Source organism: Calidris pugnax, unplaced genomic scaffold (assembly GCF_001431845.1).
Source record: "Calidris pugnax isolate Ruff unplaced genomic scaffold, ASM143184v1 scaffold317, whole genome shotgun sequence".
In the NCBI taxonomy this organism is placed as follows: domain Eukaryota; kingdom Metazoa; phylum Chordata; class Aves; order Charadriiformes; family Scolopacidae; genus Calidris; species Calidris pugnax.
Genome location: NW_015091111.1, coordinates 1,285,677 through 1,291,520, shown reverse-complemented (window position 1 = coordinate 1,291,520; position 5,844 = coordinate 1,285,677).

Below are 5,844 nucleotides of genomic sequence, written 5' to 3'. Positions count from 1 at the left end.
CCCCGCCTACCCTCCCCCTCGCCGTGCGGACCTCCGCGCTCCCCGGTGCGAGAGAAGCGCCCCAGCCCCTTCATCTGCCCGGGCCCTTCTTGGGGTACCGCGTGGTACGGGAAGGAAAAGGCAAGAAACTGCGAAAGCTAATGCTTCGATACTTACCATAAATAAGGATGAATTCAGTTGAGTCAGTTCTTGGAGAAATTGACAACCTTTCACAAACTTTAAAAAAAAATAAAAGCCTCAATTTATTTTTAAAGGTTCACGGTGACCGAGCTGACTTGCTCCAAACACAAAATCCATAAATGGTGGCGTGTTTTAGCTATCTGAGAAATGACCTGTGTTATTGATCTTAGCAATTATTAAATTCTCAGATGGCTGAGGGTGTCACGGTTCCTTGTCCTCCTAAAAGGGCCTCTCCCCTAGAACCATTGCCCATCACACAACTCTGTCCCAATTTTTGGCTTGGTACACAGCGGGAGCACTGAAAACCCCTGCAGTGCAACCTGCGAAAGTGTAGCAGTGCATTCTGAATGCATAAAATACTCTGTGAATGAAAACCAGCAACACACAAAAGGCAGGCAACTCTAAATTACGGTTCCCTCTACAGAAGTAATGCACTGCCATTGCCCTTCTGCAGTGAAGTGGTTGATGTTATCATGCTTGCTGTTAATGCTTTGCCTTATTATGAGCAATCTGGATGATACACGGTTACTGAGGGAACTGTATCTTCAAGTTTCCTGACTTTTATTTCGCTGCTGAGCCTACCACCATTGTATTTCTTTGAGTGGCATAGAAATACAAGTACCTGAAAGCAAAATCCAGAGAGCTTGGACTGATGGTGATCTGAAGTGATACCCAGTAAATATTCAAATTAATAATGCAGACCCTTCTATGCTGAATAAAAGCTGATATGTTCATTCCAGCAGAGACCCACGCTCCTTCCCATGGTCACCAGCTCGCAGAGGGGCTCAGGACCAGAAAAAATGAAAAAGCTCCTGGTTCTGAGCTTGGTTTCCTCAGTGTAGCTGCTGCATAACTTCACTGACTTAAACAGATTCACTCAGGTTGTAGCTTCATCTGGTCGTCATACTGAAATAGAAATTGGGTCTTCAATACATAAATGCAACTGTGTGTGTTTTTCACCGTATACTAGAAATCTTTAAGCTTTCCATCTTTGCAAATTTCCAAATGTTTACTGGATCTTAATTTTAAATTATAAAATAAATAATTTCAGCATGTTTATTCAGAACACAGGGAAAAAGAGTACATTTAGTTTACTATCAGCAGAGTGTTAGAGCTCATCCCACATAGTAAACAGCTTGAAAGAGAGAGGGGTATACTGGATAGGGTTTTCAAAAGAATCCTGACATCAGTGGAAACAGCACTACGTCAATAACAAAGAGCTGAAAACTGTCCTGCTACTAGTGTCTCCTTAAGACAGGTTCCTCTAAGGAAAGTGTGGATTTTTTCAATATCATCACAAGTCTGGCTTTTTTAAATTCTGGAATCAGTATCTGTGCCAATAGGAAAAGCATTGGGACAACATTTTCCAGTAAAGCAGCTAATATACAGACATTCATGAAAAGCAAATGGAGCATTTAATTTAGTTTGCTCTGTTAAAATACCTGTGGGGTGGTGGGAAAGCATCTTTGTACACCTCTGGATAGCATTACTCTGCTTTTGCATTCTCCTGATTTCATGAGAGTGGCGTCAGGTCACTGAGAGGAGACATGTCCTGACAAATGGTACAAGAAGGATGACAAGGGAAAGGGGCACAGTCAGATCCAATAGCTGGGCTGTACAAACACAAAGTCAATATTCATACTGGGAATAGTTTCTAAGAATAACAATCTCCTCCACTAACCATAGTTATGTTTGGGTGGCTTGAGTTTTCAGAGTGGATAAGCACATGCAGCTCCTATAGATTTCTCAGAGATATTTATACCTCACAAGTCTTACAGCCACAGTGAACATCATGTTGGCTTTTGTGTCCTGTGAAAGGTATCACAGGTGTTTGCAGTCAAAGCAGTCTCAGTTAGGGAATTCTGCTTAATTTAATTTATTGCCAGTTAACACAAAATTTCAACTACTGATTCACATACTGAGGGGGAGGAAAGAAGATATACACAATTAAACACTTAGGGAAAGACCTTTTCTCCTCCCTCCCCAAGCTCAGCTCCAGTTAAGCACCTCTGCTACCCCCTTCCTAGTCTCAAAATCCCTTGCTTTCGATAGCTGCTACGCCCAATTCCTTCTGTGAGGCACTGGGCAATGTGGGGAGTTGGGGACCAGTGTATAAGGGTTTCTTTCTGCTGTTCCTTGCTTCTTACTTATTTTCCTCCAGTGCTCCTTGCCTCCTATTGTTCTTCTGCTTCACAGTGGGTTCTCCATGGGCTATGTTCCCTCTGGGGATGTCCTGTTCTGGCTTGGGTCCTCCATGGGCCACAGTTCCCTCCAGGGTGTCCCTGCTCTAGCATGGAACACCTCCTTTCGAGACTGCGTCTCTCCCTTCCATGTGTCTCCTCCATCTCCTCACAGATCTCCTCACATCTCCTCCAGTGTCCCCTGCCCTAGAGGCTGCTGCTCTTTCTCAACATGTTTGAGCAAAGGTGCCATGTGCTGCTCTCATTAGTTGAGGTCTTGGCATATGGTGGGTTGTTTTCATCCCTTTCAAAGCTGGCTGAAAGCAGCTGCAACTGGCACAGAGGAATTCATGGTCTGCTCCCTTGTAGCCCCCTGCTACTAAAAGCCTGCCAGTTATGCCCAATACACAGTTCCCATTACATGCACTTTCAGACTAGACCTGTATCCTTTCCTCTTTTCCAGAGGGTCATCTTCTCCTTCAGCCTGTTCTCTCAGCACAATGTCCTTTTGCAAGTATGAACTAGCCGCCCACACTAGGGCCCAGTGCTGGGTACAAGGGAAGAGCTACAGCGCTGCAGAGGGACTGTAGCTACTCCAGATACTGAGAGGTCAGAGAACATGTAAATTGCTGCTCATGGAAAAGACATTATGTAGTGGAATGAAGGGGTGGAACTGAAAATAGGAAAACACGCTGTGTTCTTGCTGAGGAGGAAGTTGTTTCCTCATACTTGTAACTTGTACAAGGCAAAACACACCATTGTTGAGCCTGCAAGATTGATGGCTCCTAACGTCGGGATACTAGGGAAGACTGTGGGCTTAGTCAATCACATCGGGAGATGCCTTAGTATAAACTGAAGGGATCTAAGGCACACTTCAGCAATAAAGAAAGCCTCAGATTAATACACCTTTTGCAGTCAGCTGTTGAGATACTTCATCTGGAAATCCAAGCTCTTTTTAGCCCTAGATGACCTAGTCTGGATTAAGTTCAGGAAGCAGTAAAAACAGCAGTAATACTTCTATTCTTTCCAAAGAGCTTTGGTCACGTCTTGTCTATTACTTGGCAGTTTTGTATCACAACCAGAGCTTCAAGATTCCTCACTATTGTACACTGGGGTACACACTGAAGGTTAATCTGCATTTCAAGCATCTGCTCTATCTTCCTTTACCCTCTCCCTTGATTTGCAATATCTGGGTCAGTGGAGGGTGCCAGCTTTCTTAAGGTCTTCCTGGAAGGAGCCTCCTTATTTTTAGTAAGAAATAATTGCATTGTTATTACTGTATAGCAACATAAACTCTTACTGAGCATCCTAGCTTAAATTTATATTTCCTAACATGGCAGTTAGTCACACCAGCCTGGTGTACAGCCAGTAAAGTGACTGCATCATGCTGTTCGCTGCAACCTGCCAGGGCCTTCCCATCCTTCTATTTACAAAAAAAGCAGGTAACAGGTAGCTGCTGTTCAGTTGTTCCAACTGGAGAGAATCACAGAATCGTCTAGGTTGGAAGACACCCTTGGGATCATCGAGTCCAACCATCTACCCTACTCTACAAAGTCCTCCCCTACACCATATCCCTCAGTACTGCATCTAAGAAGTACAGAAGTACTAGCTAAGGTTTAGCAATCCCTATGTCCTCCACTGTAGCCTGCAGTGGGAAAGCTTTGGGGCACCTATCTGTGCCACGCGAAGCAGTGAAGGCCCTCCAGACAAAGAACACTGCAGGCCTGTCCCCGTGGGACCGCAAAAGATCTTGCTCTCCTCCTCTCCATCTTTCAATATAAACATAGGTTTCATGCTTCAGTCACTAATAAGATGCTTCTAAGTCTTTTAAATAAAGCACCAATACCTTGAGGTTCAGATATGAGCAAGCCGTGAGTTAAGCAGTTACGGATAACATTTCTTCAGTAATATATCTCGTGTTTAAGAAGGGTGAATTAAAAGCCATCTCTTGTGAGGGATAGTTGCCAAATGACTGCTGTTATTTTAAGAAGAGAGCCCATTGCCACAAGCATAGCCTTGTCATCTCTCACAAACACCTAACATTAAATATAAGCCAAATCACATCTGCAGTTATCTATATACAGCAAGAAGCTGTGAGGCTCACCGTTAACAAAATTACTACATGTTGGATGTAAAATGCGGCCAAATACTTAGGTGGTAAAAATTCTTTGACTTTGCCAGAAATAAGCTGGTTTTCCCAACCGTGGTTCAAACCTATAGTTTGAAGAGCAAAGAAAATACGTAGAGTTGCCAAATAAAATACTGGAAGCTTATGTAAGGTAGCAATTTTATTTTTATATTAAGTTTCTTCCTTTCTTAGCTTCTCCGGAGGTATACTTTATAGTGGCATGGAGCATGTATATATTTTTGTGTTAACGTTTCAACCTTCCTCTGTGCAATTGTCTATCTTTTAAAAATTAGTCTAAACCAGAACTCCCTCAGAAACATTTCAGTGTGCATTACATGCGCGTTGTCAGACAGCTTCTGCAGGGATAGGCTGGGCTGCATGAGCCAGGGTTTCTGTGCAAGCAATGTGACTGGATGGATAGCTATGCAGAATGTAGAAGTTCAATGTGAACAAAGCCCGTGCTTTAAGAATTCTGCACTTCATCTCCCATGAAAAATGTTCATGGAAAGAACATCTCTAGTGTACGGAACGAGGAAGCAAAAATTCATCACAAAACAAAAGTGAAGCCTAGCAGGCACAGAACCTGATCAAATGTAAATAAAGTCAAATAAAATTATGCAATATGGTTTTACCTAACCTCAGTTTAGGTACTGACAAATCTTCAGTAGTGTAAAATATGCCAACCAGGAGTAAACTTCACCAACTTAGCCCTCGAGATGTACGTGAAGATGGTCAATTCCCAAAATTTGCTTGTGGCCAGCAAATGCTATTTCACATCAGTCCCAGTACTCTAGTTTCTTAAACAATGATTTCAGAGAGATCAAAATTTGCCTGTTTAAAATCCTTGCTCAGTCAGTTCTCAAGAACTTCAGTGGAAATTTTGCCTGAATAAGGATTCCTACCCTGGACTCATTACTACTAAAGCTTCAAGACGTTTACATAGGGAGTGTATATTAGAGTAACTCCAGTAAGTCATTGGAGATGTGCGCTTGGGAATTTGAGTGCATAGACTGGCAGTGTCCCCCTCTAAATTTTAACTGTAGATCAAGTCAGTCCCTGATTAACAAATCTTCTTTCACTCACAATTCCACAGCTGTAGACAACAGCTTTCGGTGCAAATCTTAGTGGCAAGGGGAGCAGTTTCAGGAAGTGATGTTTTTCCTTCAGTAGATAATGACAATCAAGCAGGGAAGGAAATGCACTGCCAAGTGTTCAAAACCAGCCTGTGAACCAGAAGGAAAGGGAGGAGGGGACTGCTTCAGCACCAGTGTGACCACGGAGGAAAGCACGCTGTCCCTCACCACTGATCTTAACAAAAGAGTTGCACTCTGAGCAAGCTACCCTCAGGCCCTGGAA